This window comes from Scyliorhinus torazame, chromosome 6 (assembly GCF_047496885.1).
Source record: "Scyliorhinus torazame isolate Kashiwa2021f chromosome 6, sScyTor2.1, whole genome shotgun sequence".
NCBI lineage: Eukaryota > Metazoa > Chordata > Chondrichthyes > Carcharhiniformes > Scyliorhinidae > Scyliorhinus > Scyliorhinus torazame.
Genome location: NC_092712.1, coordinates 183,386,894 through 183,403,173, shown reverse-complemented (window position 1 = coordinate 183,403,173; position 16,280 = coordinate 183,386,894). Strand labels below are relative to the sequence as shown.

General features: G+C 41.8%; 1 long non-coding RNA gene across 2 annotated transcripts; it reads right to left on the bottom strand.

Moving 5' to 3' along the window:
* Positions 1-1,071: 1,071 nt before the first annotated feature.
* On the bottom strand, positions 1,072-14,424 carry LOC140425169 (uncharacterized). 2 transcript variants are annotated; one of them, XR_011947774.1, is made up of 2 exons: positions 10,008-14,424; positions 1,072-6,746 (listed from the first exon to the last, which is right to left on the bottom strand). It is a non-coding gene; the product is annotated as an uncharacterized lncRNA (long non-coding RNA). The 2 variants fall into 2 exon arrangements; XR_011947775.1 differs by having other exon boundaries at positions 1,072-6,372.
* Between the last annotated feature and the right edge of the window lie 1,856 nt (positions 14,425-16,280).

Genomic DNA, 16,280 nt, shown 5'->3' with positions numbered 1-16,280 from the left:
TACTTCTCCTGCCCACAAGCTTTGCTGGAAAGGCATTTTCCTGACAGATAACCTGTTTTTGTCTCCCCTCAGTTGCTACGCTTCCAGAAAACATGACCCAATCATTAAATTTGAAACTGTGCTAAAACATTGGAGGGAGTAGCCTCATGAAAATGCTTAATCCATTTGCCCATCTTTAGGGGTTAGTTGACTCTTCCTTCCCACCCCCCTCAAAACACACACACACACAAACGTGTGGAGTTGCATTTCCCATTTTTGAAGTTTTAACTTCTCTCCCACCCAACCAGCAGGTGGGTTGCTTAAAATGCCCCATACATTACCTAACCTTCCAATTTTAATGGCATCTTGCCTCATGTCCTGCACTCTGCTGTCTGTCCTCAGCCAACTGCAGTACGACTGGCTCATTGAATCGAACACCAACAGTCAAAATTCTTCCTTGTTTTTGTCGGTGATCTACTGTAACTAAAATGAAGGATCACAGAATTGTAATGGTGCAGAAGGAGGCCACCTGGCTCTCCAAACAAGCGATATGGCTTATTGCCACCCCCCCCCCCCCCGCCTTTTCCCCATACCCCTGCATATTGTTTCTATTCCCATAAGCATCTAGTGCCCTCTTGAATGCCTCAATTGAATCTATCTCCACCACACTACCAGGCAGTGCATTCCACACCCAAACTACCCATTGTGTGAAAAAGTGTTCCCCCCACATCACATTTGCCCAAACTTTACCATCTGCTGTGGTGGAGATTTGAACCCTGGTCCCAGAGCATTAATCCTGGGCCTTCATTAACCCTGGGTCTCTGGATTTCTATTCCAATAACAATACCACTACACCACCATCTCCTCCTACCTTGCAGCAATGCCACTCTCAGAGCATCGCACATGCAAAATGAAAACGCCTGTGGAAGCCATGTGCCATTTTGAGAACAGGAGCAGTTTCAGGAGCAGATACATTTCAGTATCTACTCCAAGCCAGGAGTACGTTTCGAATGTGGGATAAAGAGGGCAGCCTACGGCACTCCTAAAAATAATGCCCTTCATGTTAGTATTCAAAAAAATCACTCACATTAATTTGTTGGTTTAGATAGTTGTCATGTTAAATGTCTCACACAACTCATTCTGAACTGTACAGATCATTTTCAGTGATTCATGTAATTCTTCTTGTGCCTCATCATTCCACAATGTTATCTGACAAAGCACTGTGATATTATCCAACTAAACCTTCTCTTGTACATTCAGGTTCAATACGAGTATTGTTGCTGCGACTCGGAAATATTCAATAAGAAATGTAATATTTCCAACGAGCACTGACGAAGGTTAATTTCTTAATTATGATATCGATATTTGCCTCTTTCTCAGCTGCCAGCCTCAAATTTCTGTCAGCTTTCGCAGACAGCCTGGCTTGCTTCCAAAATAAATACTGATGTTGTAAAAGCTGGATTTACTTTTTAGCGTGTGAAATTCTGACAGAGACTGAATTCCCGGAGCACTGATCATAGGGGAAAGACATAAATAGTATCAGTTAAAAAGCACTGAATAATTACGTAATATTAAAAAATCTGATGATCACACTGGAATAACCTGTAAGTTACATTGCCATTCATCTTCCCTTTCTAATTGTAAACAATATGCTCATTAAATCAATTTAATCACACAACTCATTGGCAAAACCAATAAAAATAATTGTGTAACTGATATACATCAACATGTCAAAGACTGATGGTAAAATACTTGTGGCTATGAATTGGTTTGGAACTAATATTCACATGTACAATATGGTGTGGCTCAGAATGTACACAGCAGCCCAGATGGAACAGGGAATCACATACTCCTCAGCAAACATGAATGGTCAAGGATAGATTAATAAGGATTGCGTCTGGCTCCCTGTCTTGTTTGGACTACTATCAGCCACTTTTAGCATACCATGTTTGTGAATATTGGTTCAAAATCAATTTAGAACTATCTGTAATTTTTCAGTGAAACTTTCAATTTTCATTATTCTGTACGTAAACACAAGCCATGTCACAGTCAAAACTGACAAATAATGAAATCCACGTGCAGCATAGTTCTCAGTTCACCCTCACAAAGAAAGAGATATGTATTATTTCACAGCTAGCCATGACATTTCTGTTTAAAATGGCATTTACAAGGCAGCATGGTGGCACAGTGGTTAGCACGCTGCCTCGCGGCACCGAGGTCCCAGGTTCGATCCAAGCTCTGGGTCACTGTCCGTGTGGAGTTTGCACATTCTCCCCGTGTTTGCATGGGTTTCGCCCCCACAATACAAAAGATGTGCAGGGTAGGTGGATTGGCCATGCTAAATTGCCCCTTAATAGGAAAAAATGAATTGGGTACTCTAAATTTATTTTTAAAAAATAACATTGACAAGTACAATTATGTTCTCATGACATAGGACATAAAATCACTTGAATATTTTATTTGAGAATGAAAGTTATCTTCACATTGACAAAATAGCTTATCTGCTGCAATGCCAAGTATTGAACTTTGGTAAAATTCTTTAGCATTATTTGTCCATTGGGTTTGTTGGATCTTTATCATATTTATTTTACAATAACATTCAAATGATAAAAGTGACATTTTAAATCTGAAAATGAACCATTTTGGAGCACAATATAAGTTTGACATCTGTGTGAATCATTTTCTAAAATCTATCTGGCACTAGTCAATTGTACTGAGGATTGTTGGGAATCAATAGCGATTGTAAAAATGCTGCTTTATGTCAGATGAACAGTTAACAATAAACAGTGTTGATGGTATATGGAGGCATTTCCCCCAAATCTGTGTGAACAGTTCTCTCGGTTAATTCTGGCTGAAATTGAAGTTTCAGAATAATGCCACTTTGCACCATTAATTGGTGACAACTGATGATGAAAGGCAAATTAATTATCGCTGAGTCTTATTATCCCTATCCTCAATTTTGTCAGTTATTTTATTCATTGCTCCAAGGTTATGGTCCATTAATTGGATATGAGGGGTAGACTAGTGTCCTGGACTGCTCGCCCTGACTCAATGGCAATTCTCTGTTGAGTCAGTCATTTGTGGATTCAAGCTCCATTTGAGCACATAAACTGGGCTGTCATTTCAGTTGGATGCTGTTTTGTTGGCAGTGTCACCTTTCCGTAGTGGAACATTAAACCCTCTTAGGTGGAATGTGAATAATCCCACGGCATGATTTGATGAAGCGCACGAGAGCTCTCCCCAGTGCCCTTGCCAATATTTATCGCTCAAAAGCCATCATTAAATGCAGATAATAATAAAAATCGCTTATTGCCACAAGTAGGCTTCAATGAAGTTACTGTGAAAAGTCCCTAATCGCCACATTCTGGCGCCTGTTCGGGGAAGCCGGTACGGGAATTGAACCCGCGCTGCTGGCCTTGTTCTGCTTACAAGCCAGCTGTTTAGCCCACTGGGCTAAACCAGCCTCAGCTGGTCTTTATCTTGTTGCTGTTTCTGCTTCCAATCTGTATGCAAATTTGATGCCATGCCACATTACAACAATGGCTATACTTCAATACGACTTAATTAACTGTAGAACACTTTGAGATGCCTTCAGGTTATTATACAAACGGATGTTAATTATTTTCTTACTGTGATTTTGTCAATACCTATATTACAAGATACATCACAGTAACCTGCGGATTATGTGGTCTCCAGTTTTCTTGCTCACTCCTGTGGAGATGCTGTTGGTCTCCAGTTGGCAACTCTCCTTTGAACTGAGAACTCATAGCATGGAATATTGTCACTGCAAATTTGTAACCTGCCGCTAGGTGGCACAACACATCAAAGCATTTGTTCTACAGTGCATGACACCATTGCATTTTAAAATGGGCTGGATTTTCCTGCAAAAGTCGTGATGAGGCCAAGAGACCTCACTATAATTTTTGTGAAAATGTTACTGCTGACCGTATGAGGAGTTAAACAGGGAAACCCAGAAGTTCTATCTGAGGTGTCTTGCTCCTCCAAATGTTTGATGAAAATGGAATCCCGCCATCAGATTTGCCATTCAAATGTATTCAATATGTTAAATTCCCATGATTACCTCACAGATACAGATTAAACTCTAAACTAACAAGTTAGAGATCGCCCATTCCAGTATAATTAATCCTTTTAAAGGCATGATAAGTCTTAATTATTGCCAAACAACTTCTGTGGCAGGAAAAATTAACTTTTACAAGTGTGGAGCCTCATTCTTTCAAGTTTAAATGATTGCTGGATATTTTAAAATGTTTATTTTTTTTTCTTTATGCCTCTTTTATTCTTTTACTTCTCTTTCACAATTCAACCTTGCCCTCTTCTTGGTTTGCTTTCTGGATTCAGGATATGCTCTGTTCAATAATGATTTTCCAATCTGAATGGTTGAGGAAATAAACAACTGTTTCCCTCTTCATACAGGTAGCAAATGCCTATGGAGGCTGCTGCACTCTTTAGGTGGTTGACTGACAGGAGTTTTCAGTACAAAGCCCTATAGAAAAAGTATGGTTAAGAGCATGAGCCACAGCTGCTTTTGTTATTAAAAAAATAAATAAAATAGATCCATAACTTTAGTGAATATACATGTACTAAGTGTGAAAGGTATTGAAAAGTGCATTGTATTGGTTAATTCAAATTAATTTTGTTCCATGATAAGACTCATTAAAAAGCGACAAATATATGCATTTATTTAATATCTTTCATAAGCTCAGAAAGTCCGAAAGTGCTTGATGAAATACTTTTGATGTGTAGCAACTGTTGACAACGTTCATAGGTTATTTACAAAACCCCAGTGGTCACTCATTTAGTAAAAGCCTGTGTGAATGAGTTTATGGGAAGGACATATATGTACCTTCATGCGACTACAATTTTAAATGTTGCAAAAATAGTGAGAGCTGCTGAAATTCCTGTTCCCTTCCCAACCATCCATAATCAATAAGCGTTTAAGAGAAAGATGTAAATGTATTTTAACCCTTGAGTGTGTGGATGATTTGCTTAACAAGCAGCAAGTTTTGTGGTTTTAAAATAAAGATGATTTTTTTGGGGACTCTCACCCCAAAATCTATTACCACAGCTTTCACTTATATAAGCACACACACAAACACACTCAATGACAGAAGAGAAAAGTGCACTTTAAAACTATATACAAAAAAAAGTTCATAATTCACATGGTTTTCTTGTTCTGGGAAACATGTGTTGTAGGACTGATGAAGGCGTCTTCACTTTTGAAGTGCAGTTTTGGTGAATTCTACAGCCAAAATTGGTTTCAGGATTCTCTCAAAGCAGTGGACTTCCTGCGGGTCACAAAGTTAGTTCCTTGTAGTCTTGCTACCATAAAGTCAGTTTGCTGTATTGGTGGACCTGAAAAGGGTCAGGCATGAAGACCTTATGATGTTACAGGCTCCAGTTCGCAAAGCACAGATGGTATTATTGCTGATGCTGTATCTAACTTTCTGCTGTCAGCATTTAAAAATTACAAAGCAACAAACCTGGCTGCTTTACCATGTGACTCCTCACCATTGCAGTTCCTTTTCCAAATATGGTGATGGTCTATTAGCCACACCATTGTTGAAGACATTCATACTGAGGGAGTTAAGACAATCGTCTACCTTGTTTTTAAAAAAAAGCCCATATGAAAATGTCTTCAGGATAAGTGCAGCTGACACCCTTTAGTCTGGAATGTATCCTTTTGTCCTTGTTAGACAGCCAGGCAATTTTTTAATACACAAGGCACGTCATCAGACCTTTGGTGGCCATCATTGCAGCAGCAACTACACTTTTAAAACTAAAAGGTTCATTTCAGAGTCCATGTTGAATAAAGTTCATATCTTGAAAGTTAGGAAAATGACATGTCTAAACTGGGCATAACATAAAGCATGATACAGAATCCTGAGAATCAACAGTCAAAATCGATGCATGTTATTTCGGAACTTTAGCGAAGAGGCATTTTGCCTTCAACTGCTCAAGTTAGAGGAGGCTGAAGACATCTGTTATCAATCAAAGAAATACACATAACTCATGGATAAAAGTTATTTTCGGGAGTAACTAAACTAAAACTGTAACCGTGTGAACGGAAAACAATAGTGGTTCAAGTAATAAAACTCAGTCTCACATCACTCAAACTTATTTTGTCTTGGTTGAATAAATATTATCAAATATTGAACTGCTTCCAACGTGCAGGAGCAAACTGACAGGGAAGTGTTCCAACTCAAAGGGTAGATTGTTGGAGGAAAATGGGAAAAGATTTCCTCTGTTCAGCATACACTGTGCCTCTTTTGGATAATCACAGCATTGTGTTGTTTGAGGAAGTGGCCACTCAGACCATGTCAATCTCTCTCGTTGGCAGGCAATGTATAGATGGTTTTGCACCAATTAAGCGAACTACAGAAAATAAATTGCAGAAATACTTGCAGTTACATCGTGCCTTTCATGACCAAAGTGCTCTGCAGCCAGTGAAGTCTTTTTTAAGTGCTATAATATAGGAAGCACAGCAACCAATTTGCACACAGCCAGGCCCCACAAACAGCCAATGTTGTAATGACAACATAATCTATGTTACTTTCAGGATAAATATTTGTGTAAAATAATATAAGCATTAATGCAATGCCTTATCATGTCAAAACATGTCACAGACCATTTCTCTTCTCTCAATTTCAGTGAATTACAGATGAAGCCGGCAGCTATTAGTCAAAGGGAATAGGAGAATTGTTTAGCATGCTACTGCTAAATGAGATTATAAGTTGCACGAGAAGAACCTGAAATAAAAAAAGAATTCCAAGATTTGTGCATATTTGTTATTTAGCTTATCCAAAGGCAATCATATTGGCAGCATTACGTAAAGAATTCTTACAATTATTACATGGCCAATCACAGTACAGGCCAAGAAGCAAATCAACATGTTCTCATTAGAGAAACATTCGTGGGAGTTATTTTAGCTGCAGAAAAAGGCGATGATTCCAAGATCTGATATTGTATTCCTTCCAATCTATGTGGGAAAATTATTGTCTGCTGCAAAAGTTTTATTTGCTCTGCTGGAATAATACAATTTGTTAAATTAAGTGATTAAACATGCTAATTATTTGTAAATTGTTTTATAGTCAATAGTGTCCATTGTATCTGTAAATGCTATCTTTGGTAATCATTCTACAGTAAAGTGTTAACATCTGTTTGTTTTTCCATGTAGAGATAGTGGATGGTGCCAGAAACCAAGTCCATCATTTATCGTGGAGTACATGTGCTCCTCCAATTGCTAGTTGACATTCTCCTTTACTAAGGGGTCTTCTTTTTGTTCCATTCCTGCCCTAGCATTTATATCTGAAGCTATTAGTTATTAGCTGATTTTCAGATCCTTTTTCTTCAAACCATACAGAATGACATTTTTTAAATTCAGGATTTTAAAGTTGTGATGAGGCAGAACATAGGCAGGGTTATGGACCCCACTGACGTTCAATGTGAGGCAGCCCAAATCCCAGAAGGGAAACTTGGAATGCTGGTTCTTAACTATTTATTTTTGAGATGTGGGAAAAAATTTGAGAAAAGAGATGAAACCCGATGAGGAAAAGGGTCACTCGTGTAAATTGTTCAAATAACAAAGTGTTTCTTAAACTTTAAAACATACGAGAAAGGCAACCGTAAAGATCAACATTTACAATTAACAGCAATAATTGTTATCCAGACAATGTGCTAATATTACCCTCAATCTGGATCTATCTAGAATCATATCACAGAATCATAGAATTTACAGTGCAGAAGTGCATCTACTGTCTTAAACTTCAAGAATACACCTTCCCCTAAATAACAATCCTGAGGGTTTAACACTATGAGCCAAACCCAGCAAATAGAACCACAGAATTTACAGTGCAGAAGGAGGCCATTCAGCCCATTGAGCCTGCACCGGCTCTTGGAAAGAGTATCCCGACTGAAGTCCACACCTCCACACTATCCCCATAACCCAGTAACCCCATCTAACCTTTTTGGGACACTAAGGGCAATTTAGCCTGGCCAATCCACCTAACCTGCACATCTTTGGACTGTGGGAGGAAACCGGAACACCTGGAGGAAGCCCACGCAGACACAGGGAGAATGTGCAGACTCAGCACAGACAGTGACCCAAGCCCGGAATTGAACCCGGGTCCCTGGCGCGGTGAGGCAACAGTGCTAACCGCTGTGCTACCATGTCGCCTTTGTGCTACCATACCGCCCTTAATAGTTACCACACAGGACCTATACCTTTCTTTTGGGGACCCTTCTTCTGGTTTGGAGTAGAACCTATGGGGATCTGACACAGACAGACTTCTGCTGCTTTCTTCTCTGCTCAACAGCTTAATTCTGTGCGTGAGAGCTCCACTGTGCAACTGGACATGGCTATGACCGAGGTCTCTAGACTGCTGGTCTTCACTTTGCTGAACAACGTATCTGCTTCACCCTGATAATAGGCTAATCACAAGTCCTCAGCTCAGTCAAATCACTATCTGTTTCTTTTTATCCAATTCTTTACTTTTCATTTCATTGCAACTTCCTAACAACAGTGATAATCTTTTAGGATTATTCCATCAAAGCTTGTTGAGTCCAATACCAAACCTGACAAATGGTAAAAACAGAATAGACATCACATTATTGCAGAATGATGACCACCTAAAAACATACTTTGTCGCAATGAGTACTACAATGAGTTGTGCAAATATGTGGGCAATTGGTTCCCCATGTTTGAAATTTGGTGGCCACAACCATATTTTTGCTGTTTGGAAAGTGTGTGCATTGTAACCCCTTTCTTCGAAAGAAAAAATGCTGCAATTTTTTTTACTCATATCATGTAAACTAAAATGAATTAAAAAGGCTCATACTCTGGGAGGAAACAACTCAGAAATCGACAAAGTCCGATTTTGGGTGGGGAACACAGCATTTGATCCGCTGACAGCAATGGAAGATTTTCCACCGCATTGTGCGGCACTGAGGGAAAACAAAAGATCAAGAATGGGCTCCATGCTGTATCGCTGGCGGGCAGTATCCAATTCTCTCGCCCTGCCATCACCTCAGCGCTTCAATGGTCTGGGTGCTATTTTTAAAGGCCGCCCCTGCACACAGGTAGCATACTTTGGACAATGCTAGACAGTCATGGCTGCCAGACCCAGGAAACATTCTGCACCCACGTTCATTGGTGACTCACTTGAGTACCTGCTGGATGTATTCTATCCATGTTCTGGGTGAAGACTTGCAATGAGGGTCACCAATCCAGCGTGGCAGAGGTGGCAGCAGTGGTCAGTGCCAACACCCTGCAGAAGAGAACTATCCAGTGCCGCTAGATATTCTCCGTTCAGCCAGGGTAATTTACTCTTCTCATCATTTATAACTCACCAATTCACAGACTCTTCACACAGCTACAGGAATCTCACTCAATGGTAGTTCAAGGGACACCACTAACTATCCCAGATATATCTTCTCTCCCCTCTGGGTCCTTTCCTCATCACCTCGCTGGACCCACTCACCATCCACACATGTCAGGTATCCTTATCCTCTGTCTTGTCACACATCCTGCTTATACTCTCTCTATCTGTCTTCATGCAGGACAAGCTGGCTCACAAAGAGGGGAAAATCCCAGATGGATTGAGGGATGCCAGAACTCAAGGTCCTCATGGACCTTGGAGTATTTGCGAGGAGAGGGCTACTCAGCTGACTGGTTAGAAGATGGGCCATTCCTGTGCTGATTGTGAGGTCGTCGCATCACCAAACAACCATGTTGTGAATGATGTCTCCTGTTTCTCATGGAATTAAAGACCAGTCAGCAGAGGCAGACTTACACTTTTTGGGGACCTGCGCTCTCCCCTTTGTGGGGGCTCTGAGTCATGCCCTGTCCCTTGGTGACTTGGCAACCCGCCCCAATGACGTTGAGCCCTGCCCCCAATCACACAGACCCTGCCCCGATGACATCGAGTCCCACCCCGAATGACATCAATGCCTTCCTGACACTGTCCACCCGCAGCTCACACAATAATTGCTAAATTGAAATCCAAGCATACCTGTTGTCAGCATGACAGTAGAGATTGTCAATACAGCGACTTGTGAGGCTTGAGGTGAGAAAGCACAAAATTGCTGATGTGCAACGGGATGGAGAAATCAGTCGACGATATGCCTGCAGCACAGCCTCGGCCAATGTAAGGCAGAATGAGCTAGATAAAGTCTAGCGCAGGAGCAAATACTCCAATGAAGTGAAGTGTCCAGTCCAAGTCTAATATAAGTGGCTTTGCTGGAAACCATCTGGCAGGATTCCATTCTTTAATTGTCCAAAAGAGGAAGAAAAAACTTTCTGAAGGCCAGTAAAGAGCGATAGGGGATGACGGTTACTCACATGTGACCACCAGCCATTATATCAGACCAGCGTATATTCTCTCTTAAAGGACAGAATTTAGATTGGAGAATATGGTCGAGTGATAGATTTTTTTTAGATTTTCTTGCTTCATCAGTTGTTTGCAATCCATGGCAACACAAATGGCTTTTTTACTGCACTTTTTCTTCACAAAATGATCAATCACATCATCGTAGGTAAAATCTTGTAAGGATGCATTTTCAATTGTCAGTAGTGCTGAACTTGGCAAATGTTCCTGAATCACCGTAATTCGCAGATAGTTTTTCACTCATTTCAGTACAGAGAAATAATGTTCACCGGAAGCATTTGTGACAGGTATTGTTCAAAAAATCTTGAGACTGGTTTACACATTGGAACGGTTGCCTGCAAATCATCATGCACAAGTCTGCACAAATCAGCTGGTGATTGTGATGCACAGAGCTCATCATATTCAATGGAATTAATGAATTATTTCCCTTCACCTTATAAAAGATTTGTGTCCATGTCCTCCTGGTAAAATTCAAGTAATCTCTCACATAGCGCCTCTTAGCATTCTCATCCAAACTTGTGTCGAAAAGCATACAAAATAATTCAGCAGTCTTCTTTAGAGATTCACTTCTACTCTGCAATTCCATCATTATTGTGTCACAAATAACATGGACAGTCCCAACAATGATCTTCTCATTCCCTTTTAAAGTGATTTAATTGTCTCTACTTTCATCAAAAAATAACTTCCTGTTCTTGTACGCTTCTCATCATCGGAGCAACCTGTATTCTTTGTTAATGCTAGTTCTTCTCCTTCCACTGAGGTATAGTTATTTCGAAATTCCGTGACAAAACATCTAACTGATGCTAGCAATTGTGAATCATTCAATAAAATTGCACCAATGATTTGCTGACAGCATTAACTCTTTGAAGTAAACAGTTCCACAAAACAGTAAAACTGCAATTTGCACTTTTCAAACCTTTTTGCTCAGGATTTTGCTTCAACTTTCACATGTGGTTTCTCTGATTTTCATTTGTCTATGTCTGATAAGCGTTCCTTTATATTGACAAAGTTCAGTCTCAAAGGCAGAGCGGTATCTGTATGAGCGGACCACCTGGTATCATTAATCCTTTTGACCGTCAAATGATTTCCATGTGCCTGCTCCAAGTGTGATTGCAGCATATTCCACTGATAAGTTGAAACTGAAAAAATGGCAAACATGTTTTGAGCAAAATCAAAAATATGTTTAGTTATCTTGCACAATTCAGCTGCTGCGTTTTAGATTAAATTCAAGGACTGACTGGAACATGTAATGAATAATGCACAGGGGCTTGCATTGTTCAGTCTTGCTTGGAGACCTGAGTATATTCCTACCATATTTTTGGCATAATTGAAGCGCTGCCCATGACAATTTTTGATATCCAAACGTATTTCCGAAGTACTTCCAAACTGTTGTCTCCAGACACTTAGAAATGTGGGATTGTAGCTGGACAAAACAGAGAAAATCATTCTGCAACTTTACCATCGCTGGCCACATATCTTAAAATTAATGTTAATTGGTCCACATGACTCATGTGTGGTGTTGAATGACTATTATGGAATAATATTTGGCATCTTTTACTTCATTAGTTAATTAGTTTTGAGTTGCTCTGCATTATAGTGATGGGGTCATCGTAGGTTCTGTGCATTAAAAGGTTGGTCTTCCAGGCTACAGGGATGGTGCAGGAGGGAGGGTTTCAGATTTATGGATAACTGGGGCTCATTCTGGGGTTGGTGGGACCTCTACAAATGGGATGGTCTACACCTGGACCAGAGGGGTACCAATATCCTGGGGGGGAAATTTGCTAATGCTCTTCGGGAGGGTTTAAACTAGTTCAGCAGGGGCTTGGGAACCTGAATTGTAGCTCCAGTATACAGGAGGTTGAGTCTTGAGTAAGGTTTTAAAGTTGCAGGAGTGTACCGGCAGGCAGGAAGGTGGTTTAAAGTGTGTCTTCTTCAATGCCAGGAGCATCCGGAATAAGGTGGGTGAACTTGCGGCATGGGTTGGTACCTGGGACTTTGATGCTGTGGCCATTTCGGAGACATGGATAGAGCAGGGACAGGAATTGTTGTTGCAGGTGCCGGGGTTTAGATATTTCAGTAAGCTCAGGGAAGGTGGTAAAAGAGGGGGAGGGGTGGCATTGTTAGTCAAGGACAGTATTACGGTGGCAGAAAGGACGTTTGATGAGGACTCGGCAATTGAGGTAGTATGGGCTGAAGTTAGAAACAGGAAAGGAGAGGTCAATCTGTTAGGGGTTTTCTATAGGCCTCCGAAAAGTTCCAGAGATGTAGAGGAAAGGATTCCAATGATGATTCTGGATAGGAGCGAAAGCAACAGGTTAGTTGTTATGGGGGACTTTAACTTTCCAAATATTGACTGGAAACGCTATAGTTCGAGTACTTTAGATGGGTCCGTTTTTGTTCAATGTGTGCAGGAGGGTTTCTTGACACAGTATGTAGATAGGCCAACGAGAGGCAAGGCCGTATTGGATTTGGTACTGCGTAACGAACCAGGACAGGTGTTAGATTTGGAGGTAGGTGAGCACTTTGGTGATAGTGACCACAATTCGATTACGTTTACTTTAGTGATGGAAAGGGATAGGTATATACCGCAGGGCAAGAGTTATATCTGGGGGAAAGGCAATTATGATGCGATAAGGCAAGACTTGGGATGCATTGGATGGAGAGGAAAACTGCAGGGGATGGGCACAATGAAAATGTGGAGCTTGTTCAAGGAACAACTACTGCGTGTCCTTGATAAGTATGTGCCTGTCAGGCAGGGAGGAAGTGGTCGAGCAAGGGAACCGTGGTTTACTAAGGCAGCCAAGACACTAGTCAAGAGGAAGAAGGAGGCTTATGTAAAGATGAGACATGAAGGTTCAGTAAGGGCGCTCGAGAGTTACAAGTTAGCTAGGAAGGACCTAAAGAGAGAGCTACGAAGAGCCAGGAGGGGACATGAGAAGTCTTTGGCAGGTAGGATCAAGGATAACCCTAAAGCTTTCTATAGATATGTCAGGAATAAAAGAATGACTAGTGTAAGAGTAGGGCCAGTCAAGGACAGTAGTGGGAAGTTGTGCTTGGAGTCCGAGGAGATAGAAGAGGTGCTAAATGAATATTTTTCGTCAGTATTCACACAGCAAAAAGACAATGTTGTCGAGGAGAATACTGAGATTCAGGCTACTAGACTAGAAGGGCTTGAGGTTCATAAGGAGGAGGCGCTAACAATTCTGGAAATGGTGAAAATATATAAGTCCCCTGGGCCGGATGGGATTTATCCTAGGATTATTTGTTATTTGGGAAGCTAGGGAGGAGATTGTTGAGCCTTTGGCTTTGATCTTTAAGTCATCTTTGTGAACAGGAATAGTGCCAGAAGACTGGAGGATAGCAAATGTTGTCCCCTTGTTCAAGAAGGGGAGTAGAGACAACCCCGGTTACTATAGACCAGTGAGCCTTACTTCTGTTGTGGGCAAAATCTTGGAAAGGTTTATAAGAGATAGGGTGAATAATCATCTGGAAAGGAATAATTTGATTAGACATAGTCAACACGGTTTTGTGAAGGGTAGGTCGTGCCTCACAAACCTTATTGAGTTCTTTGAGAAGGTGACCAAACAGGTGGATGAGGGTAAAGCAGTTGATGTGGTGTATATGGATTTCAGTAAAGCGTTTGATAAGGTTCCCCACGGTAGGCTACTGCAGAAAATATGGAAGCATGGGATTCAGGGAGATTTAGCAGTTTGGATCAGAAATTGGCTAGCTGGAAGAAGACAAAGGGTGGTGGTTGATGGGAAATGTTCAGATTGGAGTCCAGTTACTAGTGGTGTACCACAAGGATCTGTTTTGGGGCCACTGCTTTTTGTCATTTTTATAAATGACCTGGAGGAGGGCGTAGAAGGATGGGTGAGTAAATTTGCAGATGACACTAAAGTCGGTGGAGTTGTGGACATTGCGGAAGGATGATACAAGTTACAGAGGGACATAGATAAGCTGCAGCGCTGGGCTGAGAGGTGGCAAATGGAGTTTAATGCAGAAAAGTGTGAGGTGATTCATTTTGGAAGGAATAACAGGAAGGCAGAGTACTGGGCTAATGGTAAGATTCTTGGCAGTGTGGATGAGCAGAGAGATCTCGGTGGCCATGTACATAGATCTCTGAAAGTTGCCACTCAGGTTGAGAGGGTTATTAAGAAGGCGTACGGTGTGTTAGCTTTTATTGGTAGAGGGATTGAGTTTCGGAGCCATGAGGTCATGTTGCAGCTGTACAAAACTCTGGTGCGGCCGCATTTAGAGTATTGCGTGCAATTCTGGTCACCGCATTATAGGAAGAGTGTGGAAGCATTGGAAAGGGTGCAGAGGAGATTTACCAGAATGTTGCCTAGTATGGAGCGAAGATCTTATGAGGATAGGCTGAGGGACTTGAGGCTGCTTTCGTTAGAGAGAAGAAGGTTAAGAGGTGACTTAATTGAAGCATACAAGATGATCAGATGATTGGATAGGGTGGACAGTGAGAGCCTTTTTCCTCAGGTGGTGATGTCTAGCACGAGGTGACATAGCTTTAAATTGAGGGGAGATAGATATAAGACAGATGTCAGAGGTAGGTTCTTTACTCAGAGAGTAGTAAGGGCGTGGAATGCCCTGCCTGCAACAGTAGTGGACTCGCCAACACTAAGGGTATTCACATGGTCATTGGATAGACATATGGACGATAAGGGAATAGTGTAGATAGGCTTTAGAGTGGTTTCACAGGTCGGCGCAACATCGAGGGCTGAAGGGCCTGTACTGCGCTGTAATGTTCTATGTTCTATGTTCCCAGAGACGCAATATTTCTAACTTTTCAAATGCTCTTTGAGAAGCTCGTCAAATCCACTGAGATATTCATGGCAGGATTAAAAATTACATCTTCGAATTGACACTGATGATTCATCATGTCCCAAGGAAGACAGCAGACGGACTTGTGCTTTCTTGGTGGTAGCGTCGACGTGGGTGGACCAGGAAAGATTTTTGGAGATGTGCACCCCTTTTTTTGAAACTGCTAACCATCTCCACCTTGGCCCCGTTGATGCCGACAGGGGTGTGTACAGTACTTTGCTTCCTGAAGTTAATGACCAGCTCTTTAGGTTTGCTGGCATTGAGGGAGAGATTGTTGTCGCTGCACCACTCCACTAGGTTCTCTATCTCCCTCCTGTATTCTGACTCGTCGTTATTCAAGATCCGGCCCACCATGGTTGTATCATCAGCAAACTTGTAGATGGAGTTGGAACCAAATTTTGCCATGTAGTCGTGTGTGTACAGGGAGTAGAGTCGGGACAGGTTAAAGATGGCCGTGAAAACCTCTGCCAGCTGGTCCACGCAGGCTCTGAGTGCACGACCAGGGATCCTGTCCGGGCTCGTCGCCTTCCGAAGGTTCACTTTCAGGAAGGCCAATCTGACTTCGGAAGCAGTGATGGTGGGTACGGGTGAATTATGGGCTGCCGGGGCACTGGACAGTGGATTGTTGGTTTCCTGCTCGAAAGAGCATAGAATGCATTGAGTTCATCGGGGAGGGGTGCGCTGCTGCCGGAGATACTGCTCGGCTTCGCTTTGTAGCCGTTATGTTGTTTAGTCCTTGCCACAACCACCGAGAGTCTGTCTGTGGCTCTAGCTTGGTTTGATATTCTCTCTTGGCATCTCTGATGGCTTTGCGGAGGTCGTACCTGGATTTCTTGTATAGGTCAGGGTCGTCTGCCTTGAACGCCTCAGATCTGTCCTTCAACAGGGAGTCAATCTCGCGATTGAGCCATGGTTTCCGGTTGGGGAACGCACGTACTGCTTTCTTTGGCATGCAGTCGTCCACACATTTGCTGATGAAGTCTGTGACAGTGCTGGCATACTCATTTAAGTTGGTTGCTGAGTTCTTAAATGTGGACCAGTCCACTGTCTCTAAGCAGT